A 12346-nucleotide genomic window follows, 5' to 3' on the forward strand; every position below is an offset into this window, starting at 1 on the left:
CGCTCCTTCCCTTCTGAACCCTGCCATGCGCCCAAACAGTGGTTTTCCCCCACATATGGGGTATCTGCTTACTCAGAAGAAACTGCACAACAAATTTTGGGGTCCAATTTTTCCTGTTACCCCTGCGAAAATAAAAAAAAATTGGGTCTAAAGTAACATTTTTGTGAAAAAAGTTAAATGTTAATTTTTTTCTTCCACATTCCAAAAATTCCTGTGAAGCACTTGAAGGGTTAATAAAGTTTTTGAATGTGGTTTTGAGAACCTTGAGGGTGCAGTTTTTAGAATGGTGTCACTTTTGGGTATTTTCTGTCATAAAGACCCCTCAAAGTGACTTTAAATATGATGTGGTCCCTAAAAAAATGGTTTTGTAAATTTTGTTGGAAAAATGAGAAATCGCTGGTCATCTTTTAATCCTTATAGCTCCCTAATAAAAAAAAATTTTGATTCCAAAATTGTGCCGATGTAAAGTAGACATGTGGGAAATGTTATTTATTAACTATATTGTGTGACATATCTCTCTGATTTAAGGGCATGAAAATAAAAATTTTGAAAATTGCAAAATTTTCACAATTTTCACCAAATTTCCGTTATTTTCACAAATAAACGCAAGTGATATCGAAGAAATTTTACCACAATCATGAAGTACAATATGTCACGAAAAAACAAACTCAGAATCAGGGGGATCCGTTGAAGCGTTTCAGAGTTATTACCTCATAAAGTGTCACTGGTCAGAATTGTAAAAATTGGCCTGGTCATTAACGTGCAAACCACCTTGGGTTGTAAAGGGGTTAAGGACCCTCCACCTACCACTAACTTTGTCATTGGTGCCGATGTGCACCATAACTGCTGGGTGCGTACCAGCCCCTCAGCTCAATACACATAGTACTCACACAGCCCCACTCCTTATGTGTTGCTTGTGAGCGCACATGTTATACACACGGCTCCGTTCCGTACACCTCGTACACGCGCGGCTCCACTCCATACGCCTCGTACACGCGCGGCTCCGCTCCGTACGCCTCGTACACACGCGGTTCTGCTCCGTACACCTCGTACACACGGCTCCGCTCCGTACACCTCGTACACACGCGGCTCCGCTCCTTACACCTAGTACACGCGTGGCTCCGCTCCTTACACCTCGTACACGCGCGGCTCTGCTCCCTACACCTCGTACACGCGCGGCGCGGCTCCGCTCCGTACACCTCACACACGCGGCTCCGCTCCTTACACCTCGTACACGCGCGGCTCCGCTCCGTACACCTCACACACGCGGCTCCGCTCCGTACACCTCGTACACACGCGGTTCTGCTCCGTACACCTCGTACACACGGCTCCGCTCCGTACACCTCGTACACACGCGGCTCCGCTCCATACACGTCGTACACACGCGGCTCCGCTCCGTACACCTGCGGCTCCGCTCCGTACACCTCACACACGCGGCTCCGCTCCGTACACCTCGTACACACGCGGTTCTGCTCCGTACACCCCGTACACACGGCTCCGCTCCTTACACCTCGTACACGCGCGGCTCGGCTCCGTACACCTCGTACATGCGCGGCTCCGCTCCGTACACCTCGTACACACATGGCTCTGCTCCGTACACCTCGTACACACACGGCTCTGCTCCGTACACCTCGTACACACGCGGCTCTGCTCCGTACACCTCGTACACACACGGCTCTGCTCCGTACACCTCGTACACACGTGGCTCCGCTCCGTACACCTCGTACACACGTGGCTCCGCTCCGTACACCTCGTACACACACGGCTCCTCTCCGTACACCTCGTACACACGCGGCTCCGCTCCGTACACCACGTACACACGCGGCTCCGCTCCGTACACCTCGCACACACACGGCTCTGCTCCGTACACCTCGTACACACGTGGCTCCGCTCCGTACACCTCGTACACACACGGCTCCTCTCCGTACACCTCGTACACACGCGGCTCCGCTCCGTACACCTCGTACACACGCGGCTCTGCTCCGTACACCTCGCACACACACGGCTCTGCTACATCCCCCCTGTAAACCCCTCCTGACCCCACACATAACCTTCACCTCATCCAGCACCATGACAACCAGCACAGCAGAGTCCTGCATCCACTGAGGCCCCTGATCATGTGACCCCTGACTCCTCCCCTCCTGTGACCTCATCACAGGTCCTGTGCGCACAGAACAGCCATATATGTGGTGGCGGCTCTGCAGGTGGAGGTATGTGGAGATTCCCCATTACTATTAACCCCTCAGTGCTGAGCCTATGATAGATCTTTGTATGTGACTATAATGTGGTTGTGTGTTATATCGGGGCAAGGGCGGACACTGACAGTTTGGGGCCCCTGTGCAAGAAAGGTGTCTGGGCCCACCGCTTTTTATGGAGACAAAGCTACAGATATATATAGCCACATTATATATAACATATATATATATACACATATACAGGTGCATCTCACTAAATTAGAATATCATCAAAAAGTTAGTTTATTTCAGTTCATCAATACAAGAAGTGAAACTCATTATATAGAGTCATTACAAACAGAGCGATCTATTTCAAGTGTTTATTTCTGTTAATGTTGATGATTATGACTTACAGCCAATGAAACACAAAAGTCATTATTTCAGTAAATTAAAAGAATTAACAAAAAATACCTGCAAAGGCTTTCTAAGCATTTAAAAAGGTCCCTTAGTCTGTTTCAGTAGGCTCCACAATCATGGGGAAGACTGCTGACTCGACAGGTGTCCAGAAGGCAGTCATTGACACACTCCACAAGGTCCCAGAGTTCCATTCTATGAAGGTCTGACCATTGGCGAAGAAGAATCAGCAGAAACCGACTCTGATCAGATGAGACATCAGCGGTAAATTCCTGGATGTAAATTTTATTCTCTATCTGCACTGTGTGACTTGGAGTGGTAATGTTATATGTAAAATCTCTTAGGCCACATTCTCACATTTGTTTGCAATAATACAAACGGTCATAATATATTTGTGAGGCCTAGTCCCAGTAAGTTAGTATGTTAGTGTAGGGAGTACAATTGGGGAAGAAAGGTTGAACTGGATGGACCTAGCTCTTTATTCAACCTATATTAGTATGTTACTATGAGAGCAATGATGGAGGTGGGGGAGAGCAATGATAGGGATGAGGGAGAGCAATGATGGAGGAGGTGGGGGAGAGCAATGATGGTGATGGGGAGAAAAATGTTGGGGGAGAGCAATGATGGAGGAGGTGAGGGAGAGCAATGATAGAGGTGGGTAGAGCAATTATGGGGATGGGGCGAAAAATGTTGGGGGAGAGCAATGATGAGGTGGGGTAGAGCAATGATGAAGTTGGGGAGAAAAATGTTGGGGGAGAGCAATGATGGAGGTGGGGGAGAGCAATGATGGGATAGGGGAGAGCAATGATGGAGGTGGGGAGAGCAATGATGGAGGTGGGGGAGAGCAATGATGGAGGTGGGGGAGAGCAATGATGGGATAGGGGAGAGCAATGATGGAGGTGGGGGAGAGCAATGATGGGATAGGGGAGAGCAATGATGGAGGTTGGGGAGAGCAATGATGGAGGTGGGGGAGAGCAATGATGGCGGTGGGGGAGAGCAATAAATGGCGGTGAGGGAGAGCAATGATGGAGGTGGGGAGAACAATGATGGAGGTGGGGGAGAACAATGATGAGGGACCTTCATGTTGAGATCTCTCAGCCACGACTCATCTTATCACGAAGATCACCGCAGCCCTAAAAATAACAAGGTCACATATATTGTATATACATATGTCTCCCCTGCACTGCGCCCCTGAATGCAGATATGTACTCCACTATTAATATACTATAAGCCACACACCAATCATCACCATCATTGTTCTCCCCATCATTGCTCTTCCTCACCTCCATCATTGTTCTCCCCATTCCCATCATTGTTCTCCCCCACCTCCATCATTGTTCTCACCCACCCCTACCATTGTTCTCCCCATCCCCATCATTGTTCTCCCCAACCCCATCATTGCTCTCCCCATCCCTATCATTGTTCTTCCCCACCGCCATCATTGTTCTTCCCATCCCCATCATTGTTCTTCCCACCTCCATCATTGCTCTCCCCATCCCCATCATTGTTCTCCCCATCATTGTTCTCACCATCCCCATCATTGCTCTCCCCCTACCTCCATCATTGCTCTCCCTCAAATCCATCATTGTTCTTCCCATCATTGCTCTCCCCCACCTCCATCATTGTTTCCCCCCACCTCCATCATTGTTTTCCCCCACCCCCATCATTGTTCTTTCCATCCCCATCACTGTTCTCCACCACCTCATCATTGTTCTCCCCACCCCCATCATTGCTCTCCCCCACCTCCATCATTGTTCTCCCCATACCCATCATTGCTGTCCCCACCTCCATCATTGCTCCCCCCACCTCCATCATTGCTCTCCCCCACCTCCTCCATCATTGCTCTCTCTCACCTCCTCCATCATTGCTCTCCCCTTCCTCACCATTGCTCTCCCCTTCCTCATCATTGCTCTCCCCATCCTCATCATTGCTCTCCATCATTCCCATCATTTCTCTCCCACAACATTTTTATCACCATTGCTCTCCCCGCCTCTATCATTGCTCTCCCTCACCTCCTCCATCATTTCTCTCCCTCATCCCTATCATTGCTCTCCCCCACCCCATTAATGTTCTTCCCATCCCCATCAATGTTCTCCACCTCATCATTGTTCTCCCTCACCTCCATCATTGCTCTCCTCCATCTCCATCATTGTTCTCCCCATCATTGCTCTTCCTCACCTCCATCATTGTTCTCCCCATCTCCATCATTGTTCTCCCCACCACCATCATTGCTCTCCCCCAACTCCATCATTGCTCTCCCCATCCCCATCATTGCTCTCCACCACCTCCATCATTGTTCTCCCCCATCATTGTTATCACCATCCCAATCATTGCTTTCCCCCTACCTCCATCATTGTTCTCCCCCACCTCCATCATTGTTCTCCCCCACCTCCATCATTGTTCTCCCCACCCCCATCATTGCTTTCCCCATCCTCAGCATTGCTCTCCCCCACCTCCATCATTGTTCTCCCCATACCCATCATTGCTCTCCCCCTCCTCCATCATTGCTCTCCCTCATCCTCCTCATTTCTCTCCCCATCCTCATCATTGCCCTCCCACCTCCATCATTGCTCTCCCCCAACATTTTTCTCCCCATCATTACTGTCCACCTCCATCATTTCTCTACCCCACCTCATCATTGCTCTCCCCCAACATTTTTCGCCCCATCCCCATCATTGCTCTCCCCACCTCAGTCATTGCTCTCCCTTATCCCCATCATTGCTCTCCCCCAACATTTTTCTCCCCATCACCATCATTGCTCTCCCCACCTCTATCATTGCTCTCCCCCACCTCCTTCATCATTGCTCGCCCTCATCCCTAATCATTGCTCTCCCCCACCTCCATCATTGCTCTCATAGTAGCACACTGACATAGGTTGAATAAAGAGCTAGGTCCATCCAGTTCAACCTTTCTCCCCCCAATTGTACTCCCTACACTAACATACTAACTTACTGGGACTAGGCCTCACAAATGTATTATTACCATTTGTATTATTGCTACACTTTTACAATTAAAAATGAACCCGTTAATGATTTTTTAATTAGTTTTATATTTTGTATTACTCTTGTGATTCTAATAATGGTATTACTAAAATCCCAATGCCTAAATCTGTTGATCCAGAAGAAGGCAAAAACATCAGGACACATTCAGCCAATTTGCATCACAGGAAAAAATTCCTTCTTGACCCGGAGAAAAGGCGATCAGTCCTAGAACCCTGGATCAAAAGAAATTATGATACTAGTTATGTAATTACTATTATCATATTAAATGTACTACTATAGGTGTAATATTTTTTCTAATTTAACTGTAGCCCACAATGTTATGTGTATCAAGGAAATCATCCAGCCCTGTTTTGAAAGCTGTTATAGTGTCGGTCATTACTACCTCTTGTGGTAGGGAATTCCACAGTCCAACTGCTCTGACTGTAAAGAACCCTTCCCTGTTTAGGTGCCGGAATCGCCTTTCTTCCACCCGTAATGAGTGCCCCCTGGTCCTTAGTATGGTCTTTGGAAGGAATAAGTCATGTGCTAGTAGTGACCACACATATATTTATACATGTAAATGAGATCTCCTCTGAGGCGTCGTTTTTCTAAGCTAAACAGACTCAACTTTTTCAACCTCACATCATATAAGAGGCCTTCCATCCCTTGTAATAATCTAGTTGCTGCCTTTGAACTGACTAACTTCTGAATATCCTTTTTGAAATGTGGAGCCCGAAATTGGATCCCATATTCCAGATGTGGCCTCACCAGTGATTTATAAAGGGGTAACAGTATGTTGGTATTGCGGGATTTTATTTCTCTTTTTATACATCCTAAAATCGTATTTACTTTTGCAGCTGCTGCTAGACATTGAGTACTGCTGCTCAGCCTACTTGTAACCAGAATACCCAAGTCCTTTTCCTGTTCTGTAGTCCTGAGTATACTCCCATTTAATGTATATGCAGCAATAGGATTACTCTGTCCTAGGTGCATTACTCTACATTTATCTACATTAAACCTCATCTGCAAAGTGTTTGCCCATTCAGACATCTTATCCAGATCGTTCTGAAATCTAGAAACCTCAAGATCAGATTTTAATATCCTACACAGTTTGGTGTCGTCAGGAAAGACTGACACCTTACTCTCAATCCCATATCCAAGGTCATTAATAAAGAGGTTAAAAAGAATCGATCCTAGCACAGACCCCTGTGGCACCCCACTGCTGACTATATCCCATTTATAGAACGTACCATTTATGACGACTCTTTGTTTCCTATCATTTAGCCAATTCCTTATCCATCTGCATATAGTTCCCCCAAGTCCTTGATTCTGTAGCTTCAGTATAAGGCTGCTATGTGCTACAGTATAAAATGCCTTTGCAAAGTCCAGATAAATCACATCCGCCTCATTACCAATATCCAGATTTGCACTTACCTCCCCATAGAACCCCAACATGTTGGTTAGGCATGACATATTTTTCATGAATCCATGCTGATTATCATTTATTATATTATTCTCTTTTCCTCAATTCATGTTATTTTGTGCCTTTTTTGGCCAACACGCTTCTTGCCACCCTGTTAGCTATTTGCCATGAAACGCTTGATTGTTCGTGATCACACTTCAAAAGTTTGGAAATTTCAAGACTGCTGCATCCCTCTGCAAGACATCTCACAATTTTGGACTTTTCAGAGCCCGTCAAATCTCTCTTCTGACTCATTTTGCCAAAGGAAAGGAAGTTGCCTAATAATTAAACACACCTTATATAGGGTGTTAATGTCATTAGACAACACCCTTCCTCATTACAGAGATGCACATCACCAGATTTACTTAATTGGTAGTTGGCTCTCAAGCCTATGCAGCTTGGAGTAGGACGACATGTATTTAAAGTATCGAAGTGATCAAAATACGCATTTGCCTAATAATTCTGCACGTGGTGTATTAGGTGGTAAACTTGATTTTTGCCGTTGAAAGATCCCTGGAACAGACGGTTTGTTGGTGAATATGGATGAAAAGTGCCTGTTTAATATCTCAGCCTTTTCTTTGTCCTCTATAATTATCTTGTTGTCATCGTTTTTTAACCCCTTCGCAACCCTGGGATTTTCCGTTTTTGCATTTTCATTTTTTGCTCCCCTTGTACCCAGAGCCATAGCGTTTTTATTTTTTGGTCAATATGGCCGTGTGAGGGCTTATTTTTTGCGGGATGAGTTGTACTTTTGAACGACATTACTGGTTTTACCATATCGTGTACGGGAAAAAAATTCCAAGTGCGGGGAAATTGCATAAAAAGTGCAATACCACAGATGTTTTTTTTTTATTTTTTTTACCACGTTCACTGAATGCTAAAACTGACCTGCCATTATTATTCTCCAGGTCATTACGAGTTTGTACACACCAAACATGTATAGGTTATTTTTTATTTAAGTGGTGAAAAAAAATTCCAAAGTTTGCTAAAAAAAAAAAATGGCGCCATTTTCCAAGACCCGTAGCATCTCCATTTTTCAGGATCAGGGGCTTATTTTTTGCGCGCCGAGCTAAAGTTTTTATTGATACCATTTTGGGGTAGATCCGATGTTTGGATTGCCCTTTATTGCATTTTATTGCAATGCTGCGGCAACCAAAAAACGTAATTCTGGCGTGTAGAATTTTTTCTTGTTACGCCGTTTACCGATCGGAGTAATTATTTTTTTATATTGATAGATCGGGCGATTCTGAACGCAGCAATACCAAATATGTGTATGTGTTTTTTTTTAAATTATTTTATTTTGAATGGGGCGAAAGGGGGGTGATTTAAACTTTTATATTTTTTTAATATTTTTAAAAACTTTTTTTTCACTTTTTGCTTGCTTCTATAGTCTCCATAGGAGACTAGAAGCAGCACTTGTCTGATCGCCTCTGCTACATAGAGGTTATCAGCAGATCACCTCTATGTAGCAGAAATGCTCCTGTGCTATGAGCGCCGACCACTAGGTGACGCTCATAGCGATCAGCTCATGACAACCACTGGAGTCTGCTGCAGACCCAGGGTTGTCATGCCCACGCATCGTTGACCCGCGATCACGTGACGGGATCACCGATGGGCAGGGTAAGTGACGCGCTTCCGGCGCTGCGATGTTAAATGCCGCTGTCAGAGATTGACAGCGGCATTTAACATGTTAACAGCCGCGGGTGGTTCGCGATTTCACCCGCGGCTGTTGCGGGCACATGTCAGCTGTAAGTATCAGTTCAGTGTGGGCTCAGCGCCGAAGCCCGCGCTGAACAGGGGGTTACAGCCTGGTGCGTACTAATACATCCCAGGCTGTAAAGGGGTAAAAGGGGTATTCCCATCTCCAAGATCCAATCCCAATGTGTAGTAAGTGTAAATTTTTAATAATAATAATATTAGCAAATACCTCCAATTAGAAATGTAGTATAGTTCTTCTGATTCGATATGTCTCTTTCCTTATGTGCAGGCATTCCAGGGCCTTAGGTATCCATGGATACGTTCACTGATATAGTGACAGTTAGTTATCTAGCTGCCAGTGGTCGTAACCGTGGATACCTAAGGTCCCGCAATACCTGCACATGAAGTAAGTGACATAGCAAATCAAAAATACTATACTACATTTCTAATTGAAGGTATTTGCTAATATTATTATTATTACACCTACTACATATTAGGATAGGATGTTGGAGATGGGAATACCCCTTTAAGCGGCCGATACCATCTGATTTTTTTCTTGTTGGCATTGATGTACAGTACAGACCAAAAGTTTGGACACAGCTTCTCATTTAAAGATTTTTCTGTATTTTCATGACTATGAAAATTGTACATTCACACTGAAGGCATCAAAACTATGAATTAACACATGTGGAATTATATACTTAACAAAAAAGTGTGAAACAACTGAAAATATGTCTTATATTCTAGGTTCTTCAAAGTAGCCACCTTTTGCTTTGATGACTGCTTTGCACACTCTTGGCATTCTCTTGATGAGCTTCAAGACGTAGTCACCGGAAATGGTCTTCCAACAATCTTGAAGGAGTTCCCAGAGATGCTTAGCACTTGTTGGCCCTTTTGCCTTCACTCTGCGGTCCAGCTCACCCCAAACCATCTCGATTGGGTTCAGGTCTGGTGACTGTGGAGGCCAGGTCATCTGGTGTAGCACCCCATCACTCTCCTTCTTGGTTAAATAACCCTTACACAGCCTGGAGGTGTGTTTAGGGTCACTGTCCTGTTGAAAAATAAATGATGGTCCAACTAAACGCAAACCGGATGGAATAGCATGCCGCTGCAAGATGCTGTGCTAGCCATGCTGGTTCAGTATGCCTTCAATTTTGAATAACTCCCCAACAGTGTCACTAGCAAAGCACCCCCACACCATCACACCTCCTCCTCTATGCTTCACGGTGGGAACCAGGCATGTAGAGTCCATCCGTTCACCTTTTCTGAGTCGCACAAAGACACGGTGGTTGGAACCAATGATCTCAAATTTGGACTCATCAGACCAAAGCACAGATTTCCATTCCTTGTGTTCTTTAGCCCAAACAAATCTCTTCTGCTTGTTGCCTGTCCTTAGCAGTGGTTCCCTAGCAGCTATTTTACCATGAAGGCCTTCTGCACAAAGTCTCCTCTTAACAGTTGTTGAAGAGATGTGTCTGCTGCTAGAACTCTGTGTGGCATTGACCTGATCTCTAATCTGAGCTGCTGTTACCTTACGATTTTTGAGGCTGGTGACTCGGATAAACTTATCCTCAGAAGCAGAGGTGACTCTTGGTCTTCTTTTCCTGGGGCGGTCCTCATGTGAGCCAGTTTCTTTGTAGCACTTGATGGTTTTTGCAACTGTACTTGGGGACACTTTCAAAGTTTTCCCAATTTTTCGGACTGACTGACCTTCATTTCTTAAAGTAATGATGGCCACTCGTTTTTCTTTACTTAGTTGCTTTTTTCTTGCCATAATACAAATTCTAACAGTCTATTATTCAGTAGGACTATCAGCTGTGTATCCACCAGACTTCTGCACAACACAACTGATGGTCCCAACCCCATTTATAAGGCAAGAAATCCCACTTATTAAACATGACAGGGCACACCTGTGAAGTGAAAACCATTTCCGGTGACTACCTCTTGAAGCTCATCAAGAGAATGCCAAGAGTGTGCAAAGCAGTCATCAAAGCAATAGGTGGCTACTTTGAACAACCTAGAATATAAGACATATTTTCAGTTGTTTCACACTTTTTTGTTAACTATATAATTCCACATGTGTTAATTCCTAGTTTTGATGCCTTCAGTGTGAATGTACAATTTTCATAGTCATGAAAATACAGAAAAATCTTTAAATGAGAAGGTGTGTCCAAACTTTTGGTCTGTACTGTATGTATACATTTTTTTGGGATTTATTTTAATGTCGCTGGCGATTTGTTGCTCTGTAGATGATTTTGCTACCTTGATTTCTTTTTTTACATTTCTTATTTAGGTCTTTATACTCCTGAAATGCTATTTCTGTATTCTCGGCCTTCAAGATTTTGAATGCCCTTTGTTTTTGTCTTATTAAACTTTGTACTGTCTTATTTATCCATAATTGTTTCTTATTATTCCTGGACATTTTATTACCAGAGGGTATACATTTTCTACAGGATTCTAGAAGTATTTCCTTAACCCCTTTACAACCCAAGGTGGTTTGCACGTTAATGACCAGGCCAATTTTTACAATTCTGACCACTGTCACTTTATGAGGAAATTACTCTGGAACGCTTCAACGGATCCCCCTGATTCTGAGACAGTTTTTTCTTGACATATTGTACTTCATGATTGTGGTAAAATGTCTTCGCTATCACTTGCGTCTATTTGTGAAAAAAACGGAAATTTGGCGAAAATTTTGCAATTTTCAAAATTTTAATTTTTATGCCCTTAAATCAGAGAGATAAGTCACACAAAATAGTTAATAAATAACATTTCCCACATGCCTACTTTACATCAGCACAATTTTGGAACCAATTTTTTTTTTTATTGGGGAGCTATAAGGGTTAAAAGTTGACCAGCGATTTCTCATTTTTTCAAAAAAATTTACAAAACCATTTTTTTAGGGACCACATCATATTTAAAGTCACTTTGAGGGGTCTTTATGACAGAAAATACCCAAAAGTGACACCATTCTAAAAACTGCACCCCTCAAGGTGCTCAAAACCACATTCAAGAACTTTATTAACCCTTCAAGTGCTTCACAGGAATTTTTGAAATGTGGAAGAAAAATATTAACATTTAACTTTTTTCACAAAAATGTTACTTTAGACCCAATTATTTTTATTTTCGCAGGGGTAACAGGAAAAAGTGGACCCCAAAATTTGTTGTCCAATTTCTCCTGAGTAAGCAGATACCCCATATTTGGGGGAAAACCACTGTTTGGGCGCACGGCAGGGTTCGGAAGGGAAGGAGCGCCATTTGACTTTTTGAATGTAAAATTTGCTTGAATAATTAGCGGACGCCATGTTGCATTTGGGGAGCCCCTGATGTGCCTAAACAGTGGAAACCCCCCACAAGTGACACCATTTTGGAAACTAGACCCCTCAGGGAACTTATCTAGATGTGTGGTGAGCACCTTGAACCCCCAGGTGCTTCACAGAAGTTTATAACATTGAGCCGTAAAAATAAAATTTTCACATTTTTCCCACAAAAATGTTTTTCAGCCCCCACTTTTGCATTTTCATAAGGGTAACGGGAGAAATTGCACCATGCAGTTTGTTGTGCAATTTCTCCTGAGTAAGCAGATACCCCATATGTGGGGGAAAACCACTGTTTGG

General features: G+C 44.1%; 2 protein-coding genes across 6 annotated transcripts in view; one reads left to right on the plus strand and one right to left on the minus strand.

Annotated features, from left to right (window-relative positions):
- LOC141271971 (uncharacterized) overlaps nucleotides 1-12346 on the minus strand; it is a 352339-nt gene that overhangs the window by 127309 nt on the left and 212684 nt on the right. The gene's annotated exons all lie outside the window — the stretch shown is intronic.
- The window catches only part of LOC141272032 (gastrula zinc finger protein XlCGF66.1-like), a 46159-nt gene continuing 35956 nt past the window's right edge, over nucleotides 2144-12346 (plus strand). For 3 of the 5 annotated variants that reach the window (XM_073682322.1, XM_073682317.1, XM_073682321.1), the window contains exons 1-2: nucleotides 2146-2210; nucleotides 2675-2852. The gene's annotated coding sequence lies outside the window, so the exon portion shown is untranslated. Of the gene's footprint in view, nucleotides 2211-2674; nucleotides 2853-12346 lie in introns of all 5 variants that reach the window. The other 2 variants (XM_073682318.1, XM_073682319.1) reach the window with 2 other exon arrangements.

The sequence above is a fragment of the Phyllobates terribilis genome, unplaced genomic scaffold, assembly GCF_046119375.1.
Source record: "Phyllobates terribilis strain yellow unplaced genomic scaffold, ASM4611937v1 Scaffold_5__5_contigs__length_657084704, whole genome shotgun sequence".
Classification (NCBI taxonomy): Eukaryota; Metazoa; Chordata; class Amphibia; order Anura; family Dendrobatidae; genus Phyllobates; species Phyllobates terribilis.